Below are 23667 nucleotides of genomic sequence, written 5' to 3' on the forward strand. Positions count from 1 at the left end.
CTGCTTCACAACATTGGCAGTAGCACCCGATGTATACATTTCAGGTCCCGCACTTCGCCTTCCAGTGTTGATTCTTGGGAAACATTTCATCGTATAAGACAGCTTCAGTACACTCTAAATAAACAAGGGTTACTTCATAATGCTACAAGGAATTGCAAAGCCTTGGTGTGCCAGTATGCACCACTCCCTTTACACTAAAAATATCAGATAAGCGAAAAACACTGTCGGACAGCTACAAAATAAGCCTGGTAGTCAAACTTGTTTTAGATGAGAATATGGGATCATCCCACAGATGGCTGAACATAACAGCTCAAGCTGATGCTAGAAGACATAAAGTGCAAGAAAATTGAACAAGCCAGAAAGATGGAAGGCCACCTGCGGCTAATGTGGTACTCCCACCATCTTTCGTGGTGGAGTAGCGGAATAAAGCTCCAAATTTTAAGAGCAACTTCCTCGGCATATAGCGAGTATAAAAAGATGAAAATAGTAAGTTGCTCCGAGGATTTGCTCATCGCATGACGATAATGAAGATAATCCTCATTGCGTGCTTGTAGCTCCATTACACGGCTCGAGTTTAAATTTCAAGCATGCTAAAATAATTTCCAAGAACATACAACATGCACCGGTGTTCAAGTCAAATCTGAACATGAAGAAAAATGCTGATAGGAGAAACAAAAATTGTTTGCAGATAATACATAAATATAGATTCCTGGATGAATAGGGTTCTTATAAAAAGGGAGCATCAAACTTCAGGTCATGCCGGTGTGCTTGCTCCTGAAACAGGTTCAGGACTTCTCGGGGAGTTAATCCCACTTCCCTCTCTTGGCTTCTGATATTTTGCAATTGCACTTGTCACAATAATTAGGAGCAGCAGGATTACTACAACACCGCCAACTAGTGCATAGACATACACTGAAGTCCTCAATTTGCGGCAGCTTCCCGCTGCAAAAGCTGTCATGAGAGCCAGCATATCCAGTATCATGATCAAATGCAATACCCCAAGTGGCACAGCTTTCTTCCTGATAGATTTATTTCAGCAGCAGCATGATCACGACAATGGATGCCATGAATGCGTAATAATTGAACCAGAAGAAGATCTTGTACCGTCGGTGATTAATATCACGAAGGACGGGATTGCCTGGTACATGGCCCTCATCATCAGACCAAAATCCACCAGGTGGGTTCAGTCCAGCTTGGTATGCGATCGATGCTGCTAAAATTGCAAGAAGCATCAGATACTTGTGTCTCTTTCTCACTTTTTCTTCTTCGACAACTGAAGCTTCTGGCCTCACGTCAACTGAAGCTTCTGGACTCACATCGACTGAAGCTTCTGGCCTCACTTCGACTGAAGCTTCTGGACTCACAGGAGTGTTTACTTGTTCACCCTCTGCATGGAAGAGAAGATCGTGTAGAAATCCTAGACACTTAGCCAATGGTTTTCCTAGTGTATCATGCATCGAAGAGAGCAGAACTTGAATCAGAAGGGAGACTAGAACTCCCATAGCAATGGTGCTCAGATATATGGACTGTTTAATATTTCTGCAACTTCCTGCAACATACGCAATGAGGAGGCCAAGCAAGCCCGCCACCAAACACACTCGCAGTGCATAGGACTTGATTCCATACTCACATGATTCCTTATTCACAAGTAATATTGTGACGACCACAGACGACACAAATGAAACTGAATTTGAGTAGTAGAACACATCATAGCGTTTTGGATGGGTGTCCTGAAGGATTGGATTGCCCGGAGTTCCCGTGGCATCCTTGTCATCAGACCAGACACCTCCTGGAGGATTCATGCCAGCTTGGTATGTGACAGTCACAGCTAAAATAGCAATGGTCAATAGCAGATTACGCCGCCTTCCCAACTCCTTGTCACTAGTACCGCTCCCAGTCTGGTTGTCACCTGATTGATGTGGCACTGAGCAAAAAAGACTAACTGACTGCTCTAGCATCTCTGCCACCTGCCTTCTCCATCCTGGAGGAATTATATGTACTGCTATCAAGACATGAATGAGAACATAAGCAAGTACACTGCATACGAGCACTGATATGAAAATAGTCTTCTTTGCCTCCCTGCAGTTCCCCAGAGCAAAAGCTCCGGTCAGGGAAAGTAGGACCACTATCATCGTTATTGGCAATGCACGCCGTTTGGTAACCTTGTCGCTTGCCATCTTGTTCAAGAGCAAAGTGATCATGACAATGGATGCCACAAAGGCGATTGCATTGAGATAGAAGAATGCAATGAACCGGCGATGGTGGGTGTCCTCAAGGATGCGATCAGCTGCTGAATGATGATCTTTACTTCTTGACCAAAAGAAACCTGGTGGATTCAAACCTGATTGGTATGCCAGAGATGCTGCAAGAATGGCAAGAAGCAACATACATGTGCGGATCTTCTTCAGATGCTCATCCTCTCTGATATTTGGAAGTTGGTGACTGTCTGCAGGCTGGTCTTGTGGTTCAGGGGTATTATCTTCTGCAGGTGCATCAGTTGAACGGACTGAAGTATGATGATTGCTTGCATAAGAATTCTCCTGCTCTGCCTTGCTTGGCCTGTGTCTACTAAACCTCAATGAAAGTACACGGTCCAATTTTTCCACGCAACAGAGGCTGCTTGTTTTGACCTTTTGTAGCCAATTTGCTACAGGCCTGGAAACAAAGAATCCAGCTAAAGTTCAATCCCTGCAGGGGAGTCCCAACTTAGCCCATGACAAGCTCTCACGGTCAACGAAGGAATAGACCTCCTCCCAAGACGTTCCGATCAGACTCGGTATCTCGATAACTCAAGACACTTCGACAGGTTAAAACAAGACCAGCAACACCGCTCGAATGTGCCGACAAATCCCGATAGGAGCTGCACATATCTCTTTCTCAGGGCACACTCAGATTGTCCTAGGTACGGGTAGGCCAGCCCAGAGTTGCCCCTGGTGGCCACCGGTAGCTGACAGGTGGACCAACACTCAGAGGAGCACTGGCCCGGGGGGTTAAAATAAGATGACCCTTGAGTCTGCAGAACCCAAGGGAAAGAAAAGGGCTAGGTGGCAAATGGTAAAACCAAGGTTGGGCATTGCTGGAAAAGCTTTAATCAAGGCGAAATATCAAGGGGTTCCCATTATAACTCAACCGCGTAAGGAACGCAAAATCCGGGAACACAACACTGATATGACGGAAACTAGGGCGGCAAGAGTGGAACAAAACACTAGGCGAGAGGCCGAGCCTTCCACCCTTTACCAAGTATATAGATGCATTAAGATAACTTGGCAATATAATGATATCCCAACAAGTAATTAAAAGATGTTCCAACAAGGAACGGCCTCCAATCTTCACCTGCAACTAGCAACGCTATAAGAGGGGCTGAGCAAAGCGGTAACATAGCCAATCAACGGTTTGCTAGGACAATGGTGGGTTAGAGGTTTGACATGGAAATTTAGGAGGCTTTCAAGCAAGTGGTAGGCATCGTAGCAATGGCATAGCAAAAGAGTGAGCAAACTAGCATAGCAAAGATAGTAGTGATTTTGAGGGTATGATCATCTTGCCTGCACAGTTGTCAGAGTTGACTGGATCCTCAAAAGCAAACTCAACGGGCTCCTCGTTAGCGAACTCGTCTCCCGGCTCTACCCAAACAAGACAAACAAGCAACAAGGATACAATCAACCACGTGCAAACTCAATCAACAACGATGCAAGGATGATATGCTATGCGGGATGCGATGCGGGATGCCAAAAGCAAGATATGACAGGAAATGTATGAACCTGGCCTCAAATTGGAAATCCAAGTGTGCCACTGGAAAGATGAGATGAAATCGCTTGAAAACGATATAAAGAACGCCGGAATCGGAGTTACGGTTTGGAAATGGCAAGCGATTCAAATATGACACCGGTCTGCGATTTACAGCAAGTAGGCATCTAAATGCAACGAAAAGAACATGCTACAGCACCCAAACATGGCAACAAAATACATGGCAGGGAAGCATTCAAGATGCTTAACAAAAGTCTAGCACTGAGCTACGGCCAAATCATCCATTAACAGGTTCAAACAAGCATGGCAAAAACGCAAATGGTAAAACAGATCTCAGACTTAGTGAAATTAACACTTGTCTGGAATTTCAGATCATATAGCCCTCTTCGGAGCAACAAAACAACATGCTACAGGACCTGAACATGACAAAGAAAGACATGGCATGGAGCTACTCAACAAGCTTAACAAAAGTCCCTTAGTGACCTTGAGCCAAAAGGGATCACAAAATATACCAACAAGCACACGAACATAGCAAAAACATAATCAGTTTTCAGACTTAGTGAAAACTGGGACATGCTGAAACATAACTCATGAAGGCATGTTTACGAGCTCGATGCACTCACCACGGTGCAAGTCATGGCAAGACAAGCATACATCCCTTAATAAGGCACAAAATTTAAGCTAGACATGGCAAGAACAATGGCATAGCATGCACGGATCAACTACAATAACATCGGCAAAATCGCAAACAAGTTGACGATCTGCCCAGATTCGCAACGAAGCAAAAGTAGAGCTCGATTGACTCAAGCTAGGGTGCTCCATAATTGCAAACAAAGACATGGATGGATAGAGAACTACAATATTAACAAAACTCCCTTACTGATCATCCTCAAAAGAGGTACGGATCACTAGGAAACAACAAGAACATATGGCATCATGAGATAAACAATCCCAGGACTTAGTGAAATTACTAAGTGCCTGAAAACAGAATTAGCAAGTGCACCACTTTGCAAGCTTGCACAAGTCACCACACACATCCTAAAAATACAAAGGGTTGCACCTCTGGAAAGATGACAAAACCCTTGTCAAAACACATGAAGAACTCACGGGCATATCATGCACACATTAATCATGGCAAAAATGACAAAAGTGCTAAACGGAGTAGCAGATCTGACAAATAACTCAAGTAGCCCTCTTCTAACAGCATTTCGGGCATCAAGATAAGCTCAAATGAAAATGATGCAATGGAATTAAATGATGTACTCTCTAAGATGAACATTTTAATATGCTATATGCCCAAATCAGAGCTACGGATGCAAAGTTATGGGGCCGCGAACATGTGCACTTGGGCTAGGGTTTCTGAGACTTAGGGAAAAAAATCAACCCTGATAATTTTCAGATCTAGATCGGGGCGGCGCGCGAACCGAGGTGGCCGGGCTCTCGCCGGAGCTCCTCGCCGGAGGAGGGCGCGGGGCGGCGCCGGGGAGGTCGGAGGAGGCGGCGGCTGGCGGCGCCGGGCCCGGCTCCGGTCGGCGGAGTCCCGCGGCGGAGCGGCGAGCTCCGGGCGGAGGCGGCGGGAGGCGGCTCCGGGCGGCGGGCGATGGTGCGGCGGCGGAGCACAGTGGCGGTGGGATTCCGGCGACGGGGCGGAGGCGGCGCGGGATCCGCAACGAGGGAAGGCGGCGGTGGGCGAGCGTGGGCCGGGGGGGCCGGATGCGGGCCGCTTCGGGCCGGCGGCGGAGGGAGTGGCGCAGGCCACGTGGCAGCGTGCTAGTGGCTGGCGGCGGCGCGCAGGTCAGACACGTCCGACCCGGCGCGGACGTTGTCCGGCAGCGCGAGGAGGAGCGGATCTAGGGTTTCGGGGAGGGGGATCCGGAATTTGGAATGGGGGGTGTATAAATAGGCATAGAGGGAGCTAGGAGAGTCCAAAAGAGGTGCGGTTTTCGGCCACGCGATCGTGATCGAACGCTCTAGGACATGGAGCAGAGTTTGGTGGGTTTTGGGCCAAATTGAAGGGATGTTGGGATGCAACACACACGAGGCCTTTTCGGTCCCTCGGTTAACTGTTGGAGTATCAAACGAAGTCCAAATGATACGAAACTTGACAGGAGGTCTACCGGTAGTAATCCAAGGCCGCTTGGCAAGTCTCGGTCCAATCCGGAAATGTTTAATCCCCACACATGAAAGAAAGCTAGAAATGACCGCCGGAGGAGAATGAAGCACCGGAATGCAAAACGGACAACGGGGAAAATGCTCGAATGCATGAGACGAACACGTATGCAAATGCAATGCACATGATAACATGATATGAGATGCATGACAACGACAACAACACACGGAGACAAAGACCTGAACCCGAGAAAATAAAATAACTTAACGCCAGAAACGGCAAGAGTTGGAGTACAAATAGGGAAAGTTACATCCGGGGTGTTACAAGCGGCCTGCTGGCACTCTTCAACCTTTCGGTATTCCTGAGTGGAAATGGGATAAAATCAGTATGGATATCATTACTGGGTTTCCTAGGACCAAGAGAGGGAATAATGCCATCTTCGTCGTGATCGACCGTCTTTCCAAAGTAGCCCATTTCCTACCTGTTCGTGAGAGTATCACTGCTAGCCAGCTAGCTGATTTATACATCTCCCGAATAGTGTCTCTTCATGGTGTCCCATTGGAAATTAACTCAGACCGTGGGAGTCTCTTGACCTCTCGATTTTGGGAAAGTTTCCAAAATGATATGGGAACTCGTCTCTCTTTTAGCACCGCCTTCCATCCTCAATCAAGTGGTCAAGTAGAGCGAGTCAATCAAATTTTGGAAGATATGCTCCGAGCTTTTGTCATCTCATTCGGAATGGGTTGGGAGAAATGCCTTCCATTCGCGGAGTTTGCTTATAACAATAGTTATCAAGCCAGCTTGGGCAAAGCTCCTTTCGAAGTTCTCTATGGACGAAAATGTCGAACGCCTCTTAACTGGTCAGAAACCGAGGAAAGACAACTCTTTAGCCCGGATATGATTCAGGAAGCAGAAGAGTAGGTTCGCGTTATTCGTGAGAAATTGAAAACAGCCCAATCTCGTCAAAAGAGCCAATATGATCATAAACATAAGCTCATGACTTATGAAGTCGGTGAGAAGGCTTACCTTCGGGTTACTCCGTTAAAGGGAACCCATCGTTTCGGTATCAAAGGCAAATTGGCTCCTCGTTACATTGGACCTTTTCGCATTCTTGCCAAACGAGGAGAAGTTGCCTACCAATTGGAACTACCTTCGCATCTTTCCAGAGTTCATGATGTCTTCCACGTTTCTCAACTCAGGTGTTGCTTCGCGGATCCTATCCGTGGAGTGGACCACGAAACGCTTGATCTACAAGATAACCTCTCATATCGGGAATATCCCGTTCGTATCCTTGATCAAGCCGAGCGTACCACTCGACGCCATAATATCAAGTTTCTCAAGGTTCAATGGTCACACCATTCCGAGAAAGAAGCCACTTGGGAAAGGGAGGATCGTCTTCGACTCTAGTACCCCACCTTCTTCCCGGAGGATCCTAAATCTCGAGATGAGATTCTTTTGAGTGGGGTTGAGTTGTCACACCCTAGCTGGTTCATGCATTAGAGTGTTGCATCATGTCTACTTTTACAGAAACTTGAAATGGGGATGACAGAACCCCCAGCACCCCCTGGAAACAACTAGGGTCTACTAAAATTATTTTCAATGAACCCAAAATGCCCTTCACAAAATGTTCATCATTTCTGGATTGGGTTAAAACCCCTGGCAAAAATGGTGCACTCTTTCCTAGGACATTCTGGATTCTTTGAATTAAATCATAAGTATTTGAATTTGGGCATTCAAATGTATAAAATATTTTAAATGCCCAAATAATTCTGGATTTAAGTGAGGGCTGTTAGGAATAATCCCAACAGAGCCCACAATTATTTTCAGGATTTTAACAAGTGCCTAAGTATTTTTAATAAAGCCCTAAAGTTACAGAAAAATAGAAAAGAAAACAAACAGGAAAGAGACGAAGAGAAAGCTTACCTGGCGCCACCCAGCAGGCCCACCTGCCGGCCTAGCCCAGCCAACGCTCCAGCGAGCTGCTTGGCTCGGCCAGGCAGGCAGGCAGCTGCTCGACACCGGCACCAGCGCGTGCCACGCAACTGCCCGCCGCCCTGCTTCCTCCCCTCGCCGCTCTGTTGGCCTGGACGACCTCCACGTCGCGCACCGAACCCCCTGGACACGTCCATTCCCCCTGCCTCTCTCCCTCGCTCCCCTCCGCCATGGCCGACGCAGCCGTCGCCGTTCCGCCGCCGTAACCGTGCCCACCGTCGTCAACGCGCCGCTCCACCGTGTCCTGAAGCTCCGCCACTCCCTCCTCGACCGTCCCACCGAGCCACGCCCCGCCGGAGGCCCCCGAGCGTCTTCACCGAGCTCGTCTTCAACCTCCTGCCGGCCAGATCGCCTCCGCCGCCCCGCTTGCTCCGGCTCGTCTCCGACCTCGCCGTCAACTCCGTCGCAACCGCCGTGAGCTTAGCCACCTCCCTATCCTCTCCGCTCTCCTTCTCGTGCACCACAGCGAGCACACGGAGTTCGCCCACACGCGCCGCCGCGGAGCTCGTCGTCGACGAGGCTCCGACCATGCCACGACCACGCCACTTAGTCCACTAATTTCACCACATCCCCAGGAGCACAACGCACCACGCACCACGCCCGTGCCTCGCCTTGCCTCCTAGCGACGGGTCCGAGCTCACCCGAGCTCCGGCCGCCGCCAAACTCGTCGTCGGCGTCGTTTCCGGCGACCCCGAGCCCAACCACCCGCACCAACCGCCGCGGCTCGCTCCCATCTATCCATAGAGCCCAACAGCGCCCCAAACGGTGCCCTGTAAGTGAAACCCGCACCTGCACCGCCGCGTTTGGCCTCGCCGGCGGCTAAAAGCCGGCGAGTTGACCCCGCTGACCCTGTTTGACCATGGGTGGGCCCTGTTTGACCCCCCTGGGTCAATGACAGGTAGGGCCCAGCCCTGCTGACTAATTAGGATTAGTATTAACTAATATCTAGTTAAACTAATCACACTGACACGCGGGACCCACTGTCAGGTTTGACCTGGACCATCCCGTTGACCACTGGCGTCACCCTGACGCACTGCTGACGCAATAACTAATTTCTGGATTTATTTTTATACAGAAAATTCCAGAAATTGTTACAAACTTCAAAAATTCATAGAAACTATTCTGTAACTCCAAATGCAAAGATTTATATATGAATTTTGATCAGAAAAATTCAATCTATCCATTGGTAATGGTTTCATGCATGACAGAACAAGTTAACCTTGCTGTTTAAGCAAAATAAGATAATGCACTAAAATGGCTATGTTAAATGAACTAACATTTGAATCTTTGATTCAAATGAGTTCATTCCTTTCTATTTTAGCTTGCATTAGGCCAAGACACATTCATATTGCCATGTCATAGCATGCATCATATTGTTTCATATCATCATGTGTTGATGATGTTCGGTGTGTTTTTCGTGGTAGGTTCTGTCTCCGAGGATAACCTCGAATATCCGTCTGAAGGGCAGTACCCTACTACCACTACATCAAGCAAGCAACCCATTGATCATTCCGATACAAACCCATGTTCTCGCTTCTGCTCTTGTTTACTGCATTAAGACAACGCGATTCAAACTGCTGTGTGTTGCGGTAGTTGAACCCACTTCCTTTGCATGACCTGTCATTGCCACAGTAACTAGATGAAACCCACTAGCATGTGTAGGAGTTGATTGAGCCATATTTGTGTTCCTACCATGCTATGCCTGCTATGCATAGAGTTGTGTCAGGTCTGGTTCATCTGGGTGATGGGCTAGAGTGAAATGATTATGTCGGTAATGTGAGGGATGTGTTGAACATGTTTTGGTAAAGGTATCGATGAGAGGCCATGTAGGAGTACATGGTGGGTTGTTTCATTGAGGCCGTCCATAAGAACTGAGATCTGTATGCGTGATTTAAGATTCAGCTACTACCACACATTGGGCCCTGAAATATGACCCCGCTCGACTTACTGACCCCTCTCGTCCTCTGTCCAGGAGTTGCAACTAGTTTCTGGTGTTTGTAGGTTATGTGTTGGCGGCCGTGCGTAGCGCTAACCCTAGGGGTGGGCTATGATGCGGTAGATACACCGTGGCACGGTGTACCAAGTCGCCCGTTTGGTGTCTCGGGAACCTTGCACACATCATTTGGGGCCGTTGAGGACACCCCGGCCGGATTTCCTTGCGGATGGAACCTGAATAGGTGATAAATCTGGACTAGAGACTTGTGCGGTTAGTCAAGTCATGGTCTACACCCACGTCGGTTTTTTCTTGAAGTCTGCCGAGCACATGTCGTGTGCAGACGCTAAGTGGTGGAAACATGTGTGATGAAGTACACCCCTGCAGGGTATAAAACTATTCGAATAGCCGCGTCAGCGGTAAAGGACTACTTGGTTGCCTATACAGTTCATAGACAAGTTAATGGATACTACTAAAAGACTCAAGATAAGTGTGAGTACCGAGGATGGCCCTCTCGTAGGATGACGAGGGAGGATCCCCGATGGAGTATTGTGTTGGTGATTAATGGACTCGTGTGCGAAAACTATTTTACTAATGGAGTCTCGTAGGATAGCTTAGCCAAGAGTCAAAGCTGGCTTGCTGCAATAACTCCACCACCTTCTTGAGAATGAGCATGTATAGTAGGTTCTGATGTAAGACTTGCTGAGTACCTTTGTATTCATGTTTGCTTAATTGCTGTTTTCAGACGACAACACCGCCCCCTCCGATGGGTTCTTCGTAGACCTTGATGTCGACGAGTGACTAGCCACCCAGGTGGTGGTCCAAGCCTTGGAAGGGCCCTCTATAGATAAATAGGCTTCTTCAAGCCTTTTTCCTTTCTAGTGTCTGTACTCAGACTAAGTTGCTTCCGCATGTGCTTGTATGATTGTATGACTTGAGTGTCGGGTCGTGTGACCCCTACCTGTATGAATATGTTATGTATGGCTCCTCGGAGCCTTTTTAAATAAAGTACTTGAGTTGTAGAGTTTTGTTGTGATGCCATGTTGTATGTACTCATATCAGGCATATTGTGTGTATGATTGAAATGCTTGGTATGAGTGGGATCCGACAATCTAGTTGTTTATCCTTGGCAGCCTCTCATATGGGGAAATGTAGTCTAGTGCTTCCTGAGCGATAGTAGTCTGCTACAGCCCGGTTCACCGGAGTCCTGCTAGCCCAGCACTACTGCTCTGGATACTTGACTGGCCGGCATGTGTTTCACTTCGTTCCTGTGTCTGTCCCTTCGGGGAAATGTCACGCGGTGACATTCGGAGTCCTGCCTAGCCTGCTATAGCCCGGGTTACCAGAGTCCTATTAGCCCAGTGCTACAGCCCGGATTCACACGTTGATGACTGACATGCTCGATGTGATTCATGCATGCCTGTCCCCATAGGTCTGTGCCGCTTTGGGTTCTCGACTAGCCATGTCAGCCCGGGTTCTCTATCATATGGATGCTAGCGCCACTATCATATACGTGAGCCAAAAGGCACAAACGGTCCCGGGCCATGGTAAGGCGACACCCGTGGGGATACCGTGCGTGAGGCCATAATGTGATATGAGGTGTTACCGGCTAGATCGATGTGACTTGGAATCGGGGTCCTTACAGAGATCATGTTAAAATTTCAGCCCAATCAGAGTTACGGATCTTCGGGAATATAAGAAACGGTGAAGAAAGGGTAGAATCTGAGAACGTAGAAACAAAGAGAGGCAGAGAGACAGATCCAATCTCGGAGGGGCTCTCACCCCTCCCACGCCATGGAGGCCAAGGACGAGAGGGGATACCCTTCTCCCATCTAGGGAGGAGGTCAAGGAAGAAGAAGACGAAGGGGACCCCTCTCCCCTTCTCTTCCGGTGGCGCCAGAACGCTGCCGTGGCCGTCATCATCACCGCAATATTCACCAACAACTTCACCGCCATCATCACCAACTCTTCCCCCCTCTATGCAGCGGTGTAACCTCTCTCTTACCCGTTGTAATCTCTACTTAAACATGGTGCTCAACGCTATATATTATTTCCCAATGATGTATGCCTATCCTATGATGTTTGAGTAGATCCGTTTTGTCCTATGGGCTATTTGATGATCAAGATTGGTTTGAGTTGCATATTTTATTATTGGTGCTGTCCTATGGTGCTCTCCGTGTCGCGCAAGCGTGAGGGATCCCCGCTGTAGGGTGTTGCAATACGTTCATGATTCGCTTATAGTGGATTGCGTGAGTGACTAAAACACAAACCCGAGTAAGGGGGTTGTTGCCTATGGGATAAAGAGGACTTGATGCTTTAATGCTATGGTTGGGTTTTACCTTAATGATCTTTAGTAGTTGCGGATGCTTGCTAGAGTTCCAATCATAAGTGCATATGATCCAAGTAGAGAAAGTATGTTAGCTTATGCCTCTCCCTCATATAAAATTGCAATAATGATTACCGGTCTAGTTATCGATTACCTAGGGACAAATAACTTTCTCGTAACAAAAAGCTCTTTACTAAAACTAATTTAGTTGTGTCTTTATCTAAACAACCCCTACTTTTTATATACGTGCTCTTTGTTATCTTGCAAACCTATCCAACAACACCTACAAAGTACTTCTAGTTTCATACTTGTTCTAGGTAAAGCGAACGTCAAGCGTGCGTAGAGTTGTATCGGTGGTCGATAGAACTTGAGGGAATATTTGTTCTGCCTTTAGCTCCTCGTTGGGTTCGACGCTCTTACTTATCGAAAACTGTTGCGATCCCCTATACTTGTGGGTTATCAATGGACAAGAAATCATAGTAAAGCAGTGGCGATCTATTTTCTTGCTGCGATAAATGAGTTGAGCAGATACGAAAGAGTACTGCCTCTAGTGCGGCGCCATGTATGCATCTGCTGAGAATTTGACGGTGCTGCGGTAGCGATGGCTGTCGGCGGCGTGGAAGCAGATCTAGGAGGGTAGACAGTGGTGGCGGGGTGCGGTGGACGAGACGATCGTAGGAGCGGCGCCGGCAAGGTGGACGATGGCGGGGATGAAGCGAGAGGACGGGATGCAAAGATCCTGGTCCGAAGGAGTGGATGAGAGAGGTTGATCTCTTATAATGGCAGATGGCGTAGGGGTATTAGCTCTGACATGGTGGAGGAGGACGGCGGTGGATGGGGTGGCGGATGGAGGAGGCTGGGGTGGAGAGGGTGTTTTGGTGCCCACGGAGTATGAATGGGGAAATGGAGGGAGAGAGGAAGGGGGAACCATGTCTTCAGGGCGCACTTGTCTCAAATGTGAGGAAATTTACAAACTTAGCCCCCGTTTAAAATTTCCTACATCACAACAATATTAGTCGGTTGGGGATAGGACGGTAATCTCGCATACACCGAATATTTGCCGACGAGAGTTTGTTTTTGGCGCCCACCGTGTATGAATCGGGGAGGGAGTCGATTTCGACCGAGGAGACACTGTGTTTTGGCACCCACCGTGTATGAATCCTGGTGAGAGGCGGTTATGTCACGTTTGAGTGAAATTACAAACCTACCCCTATTGAAGCCTATAGAAATCGAGCCGATAGGCTTTGCGTGTCAGGGATAGGCAATAATTTCCATCTCGCAGATTTTGATTTCAGCCGGTTATTGCGACTTTCCCCGCTTCGTTCAAATTTTTGCAGAGCAAGAGTGCACGTTTACCGTGCCAACTCAATTCGAATCCAGTTTGTATTCTATTTTTGTTCGGGCAGGATCCATTTTTGATTGGAATAAAATTCTATATACATCATTTTTTTATATATACTTTCAAAAGAACAACACCCTTTATACATAAATATGGTTTACAAATGGCATGATCTCAGATTCATAAGGCTGTATCCATCTTAATTTGGATTTCCAAATATTTGAAACCACTTTATGTTGAAATCCAATGTATGCATTCCTCGCTAACTGTCTCCAATTAATGTGTGTTTCATGCATTTTTTTACTTCTCAAACATGTATAATGTGTTTCACACACGCGACATATAGTGTAATACCGTTTAGACATTAATTGCATATAAATCATGCATTGTCTCTAATTAGAGAATCTATGGATCACTAATATTGATAAACTATAGAACATTACACGTGTCCCTAAATTCAAATGAATATGCATGTTTCATACACCAATTTGCGTTATGATATTATCGATGTCGTGAACTCCAGTTTAAATATTTGAATCCCCTTTAATCCAGATATTCGTCTCATATAGCTATCACTCATGCTTATATAGGAGTATCTCTCTAGACCTATACATGTTCATCGTCTCTCGGGTATCTTTCGTGCTACCTGTATGTCGACAATGATCTTTTATCTTCGCAACACACTGACGGTACTCTCTCCCTCGACCTTCATCACTCTATCTCTCTCTAAGTATATCTCGCTCCCTGCTATGTGTCTCTAACTATGATTCTCCATGTGAAATCTCTTTCTCTCACACAAACACAAACTTCGTCTCCCGGGGTCTCATTTCTCTCTACTATTCCCCTGTGTGCCACTCGCACACACCCTCTCACACAGAGATGTCTTTCGCTCCTTAGATATGAGAAGCTACGACTCTTCCTCTTAAATATCTCTTTCTCACACACAAACACAAACTCTTTCTCCCAGGGTCTCATATCTCTCCACCATTCTCTTGTATGTCGCTCACACACACACTCTCTCTCCCTAGAGATATCTTGCGTTCCCTCATATGTCTGTCTAGCTATCACTCTCGTTGTGAAATATCTTTCTCTCTCCCAGACACAAAACTCTGTCTCTCGGGATCTCATTTCTCTCTGATATTTGTTTGTCTGTGACTCACATGCACACTCTCTCTATCTCTCTCACACCCACACACACATAACTCAGCCTTATGATCCACTCGACTCCTATCTCTAACACACACTAGCTAGCTAGCATCTTTATCTTTCTATTTATCTGTTTCTCCATCAACCTTCTTTCTCGACCTCACTCTTTCTTCCTATCACGCACACTATATATGTTTCTCTCTACATGCAGTCAAGTGCCCTCTTTTTATCTTTCTCTCACACACACATAACTTCACCCTCTGAACCACCCGACGGTCATCTCCAACACTCAAACTAGCCGATGTCCCTCTATCTAGCATCTCTATCTCTGTATCTATTTGTAGTTTCTCCGTCAACATTTCTTTCTCGCACGCACTCTTGCTTCCTATCACCCACACTATATATGTCTCTCCATACATGCACTTATAGGTTGATCTTTTTTGCACAATCGTTGTGTCTCGCTCCCTCTGCTCGCCATAGATGCATGCTCCAGCCCACGCCACTATCTCTTAAAGAAAAAAACACATGCTCAATTATCAAGCCTTCTTCCCTGCACTCTCACATGCATGCATATTGTCATACCGATCTCTCCCATATCGTTGATCTTATGACTTATGTCTTCTTTCTTTTATCTCGATCATGCTCGCGTGCGCACACACAGATCCCACGTATACATGTATACCTCTCGCACATGCACATTCAAGGTCTCCTATGTCTCCATACATAGTTAATTACCCTCAACCCTAACGCCACATCGAATCGTTCTCTTCTTGTGTGCACATAACTTTCGCCTGGATGGGTAAAACACACAATCACACTTAACAATATCCTTCTAGCTACCCCCTCTCTCACTCTTCCCCTATATCCCCGAAACCAATAAGACCATCCCTTCATTTAATTCCCACCTACATGCACCATCGATATATAGTAGTCTTCCTCGGTGTCTCTCGAACAAACACGTTCTCTCGATGTCAACTCCTCTCACGCGCACACGCCTTCTCTTCCCTCTCTACGGGCCTTTTCTCTCTCGCACCCCCTCGTTGGTGGCCCCTGTCATACACTATGATGAAGCCATGCACACTTAAATTACATCCGCCACCGAGGAACCCGCATCACACACACACACACGCACCCCTCCCACACACACTAAGACTCCATCTCACACACACATGCTCTAGGCGGAGCATTTGTTCCTACCACCCTTCGTCCAACCTTACCCGTATGATAAGAAATCACCTTAATTTACTTGTATAACATGGACAAATTACACTTTACTTTAGTAGTTAGCAAACTTATCATCTCTACTCTTATAGAAAAACGATTTGGTAATGATGGTGTGCCTGCCATCTTGTAATATAGAGCGTCCGATCTATATCTGACAGATAGAAAGCAAACTATGACAATTTTACAAAAGATACCCGCACCTCTCTCCACATTTGCAGACAAGGCCTTGCCTCATTCATCGTCCTTATCTCCCACAACCTCATTGCTGAGCAATTAAAAAAGGAAGTCTCTGGAACAATCTAGCATGGTGGCCGCTGCCGCCTGCCGGCGCCGTCCATCCCCATGCCTCCGCCCAGTCCGACCACCAGTCACCACCACGCTCCATTCCTCCTCACCTTATCTCTCATCTTTCATTTTTTTATGAAATTGTCGAGATACCAGTTTTCCGATAAAATTCTCAACATATCATTAGTTTTTACACATGGGATTACTCATGCATGGGTCAATCACAACAGGTGTTTTGTTAAAAAAATACATATTGATGTTCCGTGCAATGCACGAGCATCTTGCTAGTAATTACATAACGCAAATCACGAGCAGGAAGTTACATTTTTTTACACAACCACGTTAACATGGCCACGTAAATCACTAGCTAAAGTGTAATACCATTATACTTATATCCCGATGCAAAAGGTTGAGTACATGTCTGAAGAGCAGAGTCGCACACATGCACTCTGTCTCTCAGAATCTCTCACACACACCAGTTACGTGACACCCACTTAAGCAGACACGTATGTTACAGTTTGTGCACCCGTGGGTACACGTGATGGTGCGCATTTATTTAAGCTGGACGGCGAACCCAAACAGTAGATGCATTCATTCCCCTCCCGCCGCCTCTTCTCTGGTCGCCGTAGCCCGGTAGCCATGGCCCGTCCGAAGGTAACGACACAAGCCATACTCCCGCCGGAGCGGCGCTTTAATCTGGAAATTTTAGTGGTCATGCATGCATTTTTTGTGCTAGCACTCCTATATAAGGGTTGACCGGTCACTTCCCGTAGACGTGCGCAGGCGGTGGAAGAGGAAGGAGAAGGGAAGCAGGCTGTGGAGTAACGTTTTTTTACCATAGTTTCTTAGGAAACTGAGTGCAATAATTGAGTAGTTTTGCAAACTACCAGTACTATAACTGAAACGGTTCAAAACCAATACCACCACCACGCCCGCATCTGACCGCCCTGGCCGACCCAACCCCACTCCCTTGCGGGCGTGCACTTCCCGCGTGAAACGGTCAGTGTCGCCCCGGAACGTCAGTGCCACATTAATGGCGCCCGGCCAGAGCGGAGGCGACCTCTCACTGACGCCGGCTTTGAAGTAGCACGACGGCCGAGAGAGCGCCGCTTCCAGGTGCACGTTACTGCTCTGCGTCAAGGCTGGCCATAGTTTGGATGAGTTTCCATCATGGGGAGCCACACTAACTGCAATGATATGGACTCTCGTTGCCCACAGTTATGGATCGTTCCATCTACGAAGAACACGTGGGACTGGAACTACGAGATGGACATGTACCCAGGAGTGGACGTACGAACCTGAGTAATATAGCGCAATAAGTGAAGTAGAAAGGCCCAAATAGTATGAACATGCTGGAATATAGGCATTTGTCTCTTACTACCACTAAATGGTGTACGTGCAATGCCCGGTGATGTTATGGAGTACGTGCCTAAGTACTCTACTACTACTATATTAATTGGAGGCACATATTAGGTTTTATATTTGTTTACGTGTATGCCCCGAGACCTTCCAACTAGACATGACTTTCTCTCCGGGTCGCACTTTGTATCGTTCATACCACTAGTACAGTAGTACTACTACGTGTGGTCTCTGACCCAGAAGTGGAGACGCTCTACCACGCTGTTCATGTCCCACTCTTTTCGCTGATGTGTGGGACATCCAACACGTGTTGTGTTTGGCACTCCTTCATCATAAGAGTTGAAATGCTAGCATTCATCAGAAATAAAAAATAAATATAAATCACCAGTGATACTATACCACGCGGTTTCCTTGCTACTCGATATCGGAAAGAATACTTCCGTTCGCCGACATGTGAGACGTCGACCATCCTAGTCCACTTGCCATGCCCATAGAACTCCAAGGGAGAGTCACCCCGGTCGTCCCACCATAGTAATTACTAATGAGCCGTCAAATCACAGGCCCAACCTTGCCCACTGTGAAGTTGCTCGGACGAAGGAACCATCATGACTTTGTTGAATTCCGCTTCTTGAAGAAAACTACTGTACCAGCAGTACTGCTAGCTACAGTAGTTACTCCAGCAGAGGCCTCCTTTGTTCATAGGATAGGAATTTTATAGGAATATGAAAATCATAGGAAGTGAGATGACATGCATCTCAATTCCTATAGAGAAAGAGATGCCATTTGATGCATAGGATAGGAATTTTTCCATTGAGTCTAGGCTAATGTACTTGTAATTTGCTCTAAAAACTACAGTAGTAACTAGTAGTACTGGTACATGCTCGTAATTAATTGAACAAACGTACGGGCGACACAGAGACACACACTAACTACTAGTACTACTACTTCTCGCATGTTGGCAAGATGTCGTCGTTCTCCTTCCCGGCTTTGTCGGCGACACCCCACCATGCTTGGATCTCCGCCGACCTCTCCGCAGCAGCGTGTGCATCCTCTTCTTTCTTGCGGCGACGGGCCTCTCTTTTCTTGAGTGCTTTATGACTTTTTCGCTCCCTCTATGCGGCTTTGGCCACCTCTTGCTCTACCGCCCATTCGGCCTTGGCAGCTTCAAATTCCGCCCACATAGGTGTGAGGTCGCGAACGGCGATGAACTTGGCACGGCGGGATGCCACTGCTTCCCTACCATTTTGTGTGCGGTCGTGGGCGGCGAGGAACTCAGCGCGGTGGGATGCCATCACTTCCTTACCGGTTAGTGTGCGGCGCGGTGGCCTGAACGGCGCTTGGTGACAACTCTAGGGTGGAGTTCTGGACAACCGTAAAGTGCATTGGTTTGTCAAGTGCTCAAGGACAGAAGACGAAGGAAATTTGGATTCCCCTTCAATCCTGGTCATTTATTACCGAGTAAAATTCATTGGCAGTCATTGAACTTGTCTTGATAGCTCACTTTGATCATTGTATATGAGATATGGTGATTATACGGTCACTGGCTCAGTGTATAGCTCTGTATTTGTTTGGTTGACCAGCCAAACAGTCTGCATGCGCCTCATCAACTCGTATTCTTTAACTGTCTATCTATGCAAGCCTACCTATCAGTGGAGAAAGAAATAAAAACCAAAATTATGCGTATGTGACATTATTGTTTAGACGTTTGCTGGAGGCCTCTGCGAACACCGAGCATGTATTCACCTGGCTCAACACCAATGGTCATACTCGTGACTTGGCGCCTTGCTCATGTATATCGTCCATCACAATGACAATCTATAAAATAGCCTAGCTAGAGAGGGTACTATGGTACGGAGTATGTACTCACTAAAAGAAATATGTCAACTTATGACCTTCTGTCAGTGACCCTCGAAGAATTGGTCATAAATTTATGACCATTTTAGACCAATTGGTCAAAAGCTGTTCAGGGGGCTCCAAATCCTAAACCATTGCGACCATTTTGGTCAGAAAGGTCGTAATTTCCTTACACGAAATGGTCACAAAGCAAACAGTGCTAGTCCGCTGCCTTATTCCTAGTTGTTAATGACCAGTATAGATGGTCATAGCCTTGTAGATTGTGGTGGGTTGTGATGACTAGGTGCCATCTCATCAGTTTTGCCTATGTGTCATGTTCATGTGGCAGTTTTTGCCCTAGGTTGTGAAGCAACCTATATTTCTATCATTCCCAAAATTCCCAAAAAAATCTCATAAATTCTTTGGGGGCATATCTTCATCAAATATGTAAAAATCCTTCCTTGCCTAGTTCAAAACTAATTCAACAATATTCATTTTCCTATTCTGTTCACAACAACACTTTATGAAGGAAGTGCGATTTATATATTCTTGATTGCCCTTGGAAATTTTGGGCACTCTTTCCTATCCAAATCATTACCGCATGACAAAATTCAGCTCCATTTGCCTAGCAAATCTTCTTCGGCAAATTTCCAAAGTTTTCGTCCACCTAGAAGCATTGTGAAGGAAGTACCTTTTTTATATCTCTAAATGACATGAAATTTATACAGTTCCTTCATATGCCCAAATTATCACCCTCCTCCAAATTGCAGCTCAGTCAAATCATCTATGTGAGCCCAGGTTCAATTTATATTTTATGGCCAAATTGGCACGTTGCAAAGCAAGTGTTATATAGACCCCTCCTATTACCCTCAAACTTCTCGGGCACTCTTCCATACCCAAATCATTGCCACATGATAATATTCAGCTCAATTTTCCTAGTAAATATTTCTCGGGAAATTTCCAAAGTTTCTACCTCGAGAGAAGCTTTGTGAAGTAAGTACTAGCTAGGCTGACCCAAATGATCTGAAAATTTACCAGCGCATGACCATACCTAAGTAACTTACCTACACCAATTTTGAGCTCATTTCATTCATCCAATCTCTCTCACTAGTTTTCCCAAGTTTCTGTCCATAGAAGAGCATTGTGAAGAAAGTACTACTTTGGCATGTCCAAATGGTATCAATTTTCTACAATGCTTTCCTATGCCCAAATAACCATCCTCCACAAAATTTCAGCTCACTCCATTCATTATTTTGAGCCCAGCTTCAACATTCATATTTTTGTCCAGCGTGGTACTTTGCAAAGCAAGTACCACCTAGGATCCTCCTTTTGAGCTCAAAATTTGTGAAGACATTCTCCTTAGTAGATGATCATCCTCAGCCAAAACTCACGCCCATTGGCCATGTGCATTTCCCGTACCGCTAATCAAACACTTGGCTGCTAATTCATGTTTGAGCATCAATCGGTCTCCTCGTGAGAATCTTATGTCATAATTTTCTTCCTAGAACCAACCTTGGGAGTTCCCAACCCACTAGACATGCCTAGGCCGCCCAGAACACATGGCAACATTACGGCCACGCGGTGACCATGCGACGGGCATGCGAGTTTACGTGCTCTAGAGTTGGGGCCCTCGGCCACCACCCAAACCTCGACGTATCGCCACCAAACCATGTATTTATGATTAAATAGGTCCTTATGTAACTAGAAATTATTTTTGGAAAAAATAAATAGCAAACTATGAGGCAGCTGCAGTTCAAATTTGACCCGCTTCCAACTGAATCGACGGAAATTTGCCATTTTCACGAGAGGTGGATCAAATTTTTTTACACCCAACCATTTTGTCAATTGTGCATTAAATATGTCCTAGTATTTTATAAAAATGATTTGGTCCAATTTTGCAACAATTATTTGGTAGTTCCTTCACAAAAAAACCTCCTTTCGGGCACTCGAAAAATGGAAAATGGTTTTTCCGTCCAACGAAAATGAAAACTTCCTTAGGCAACATTGTTTGCCATTCCAATATGCACCCTTGTGCACAATATGAGATCATTTGAACAAACTATGCCATGAATGTGGCCATAAGATTGATCATTTGGCTTGAAAGCCATTGATCTCCACACATGATAGCTCGTTTCTGAGAACACTTTTTTAAAATAATTGCCATATTACAAGTTTGTTATTTTTCCTAGGAACTTGGCCACATATGATGACACAATGCGAAGGTTTCCCAATTTTTTGATTTTTTTTGAATTTTATGCCCGTTTCAAAATGCGGTCAAAACGGCGGGAATGACCGTTCCTAGCTAGTGGTTGAATCTTGGAATTTTTTGGTGTTTCTCTGATTAAATAGATACTTATGTACCTAGAAATGATTTTTGGAAAAAATAAATAGCAAACTATGAGGCAAGTGCAGTTCAAATTTGACCCGCTTCCAGCTGAATCGGCGGAAATTTGTCTTTTTCACGAGAGGTGGATCAAAAAATTTTACACCCAACCATTTTGTCAATTGTGCATTAAATATGGCCTAGTATTTTATAAAAATGATTTGGTCCAATTTTGCAACAATTATTTGGTAGTTCCTTCACAAAAAAACCTCCTTTCGGGCACTCGAAAAATGGAAAATGGTTTTTTCGTCCAACGAAAATGAAAACTTCCTTAGGCAACATTGTTTGCCATTCCAATATGCACCCTTGTGCACAATATGAGATCATTTGAACAAACTATGCCATGAATGTGGCCATAAGATTGATCATTTGGCTTGAAAGCCATTGATCTCCACACATGATAGCTCGTTTCTGAGAACACTTTTTTAAAATAATTGTTGTATTACAAGTTTGTTATTTTTCCTAGGAACTTGGCCACATATGATGACACAATGCGAAGGTTTCCCAATTTTTTGATTTTTTTGATTTTTTTATGCCCGTTTAAAAATACGCTCAAAACGGCAGGAATGACCGTTCCTAGCTAGTGGTTGAATCTTGGAATTTTTTTGGTGTTTCTCTGATTAAATAGATACTTATGTACCTAGAAATGATTTTTGGAAAAAATAAATAGCAAACTATGAGGCAACTGCAGTTCAAATTTGACCCGCTTCCAGCTGAATCGGCGGAAATTTGTCTTTTTCACGAGAGGTGGATCAAAACTTTTTACACCCAACAATTTTCTCAATTGTGCATTAAATATGTACCATTATTTTATAAAATTGATTTGGTCCAATTTTGCAAAAAAATATTTGGTAGGTTCCTCACAAAAAAGATCATTTTGGGCACTCAAAAAATGGAAAATGATTTTTTCGTGGATCAAAAGCATTTTACATAAAATCATTTGGTCAATTATACATAAAATTTGGTCTAATACATAGAATTGGTAGGTTCGTCACAACAAAACTATTTTTTATACCTCAACAATGAAAAATGCTTTTCTCCTGCAAAAAAACTTATTTTTAATCAATTACGACCTATTTATATGGTCATAAAGTCATCAGGGCCTTTATTGCATTCTGATTGGTCCACGAGCACCTCACGCGGATCATGCTCGACCACCGTTGGATAGGCCCGGATCCGATGGCAGCCCTCTTCCCCCCCCCCCCCTACCCCCCATCCCCCTCCTCCCCCCCCCCCATCACCGTAGCTCCCTCTCCACTCGTCCAAACCCTAGCCACGCCCTCCTCCACTCGCTCTCCTCCATGAGCCGCTGCCCCCATCGATTCCGCCCAACACCGCCATCCCCCTCCACTCGCTCTCCTCCATGAGCCGGATCCCCACCTCCTCCGGCTCCCCTTCCACTCACTCTCCCGGATTCCGCACACCCACAGCCGCCGCCCTCTCCCTCCCTTAGATCTCGATCCGATCCAGATCGACGCCGCCACAGCTTCCCGTCGCCAGCCCCGCCCGGATGGGGACTAGCACTGCTGGGCGTGGCGGCGGCGCTCGTGGCGGCGCTCCTCTACACTGCGCCCTTCTCCAAGGTGAGCGGTGCCTCACGCCCCTCGAATCTGCATGCGGCGGTATGGTGGCGGAGGCTGATGGGTGTTCGTTGTTTTTGCGCGCGTGCAAGGCCTCGGTGGGGAAGGGTGCAGATCCGCCGTGTTGCTTCCGGATCCGCGCCCTCGTCACGCGCGCTCGACACCATGGAACTCGTCAACAAGGTCTTCTCTCGCCATCTTCTCTTCTCCTTTTGATTCGATCTGGATGTTGCTCACACATGCCCAATTTGTTTTTCTTCCTCACGCAGGTCGTCGTCAAGCCCTCGATCTGGCTGCGACCTCCAGCGCACTCGCGCGGCTGATGGGCATAGGTCCATGCACGCTGGTGATGGCGGCTCACCAAGGTTGCCGTTGTCGCCTGGACGCACGAGGCACCCGACGACCTCCTCCAT

The 23667-nt window shown here is 46.3% G+C and overlaps 1 pseudogene; it reads right to left on the bottom strand.

Annotated features, from left to right (window-relative positions):
- Positions 1–732: 732 nt before the first annotated feature.
- Positions 733–23667, bottom strand: LOC125518642 (annotated as a pseudogene).

Source organism: Triticum urartu, chromosome 7, assembly GCF_003073215.2.
Source record: "Triticum urartu cultivar G1812 chromosome 7, Tu2.1, whole genome shotgun sequence".
NCBI classification, from domain to species: domain Eukaryota; kingdom Viridiplantae; phylum Streptophyta; class Magnoliopsida; order Poales; family Poaceae; genus Triticum; species Triticum urartu.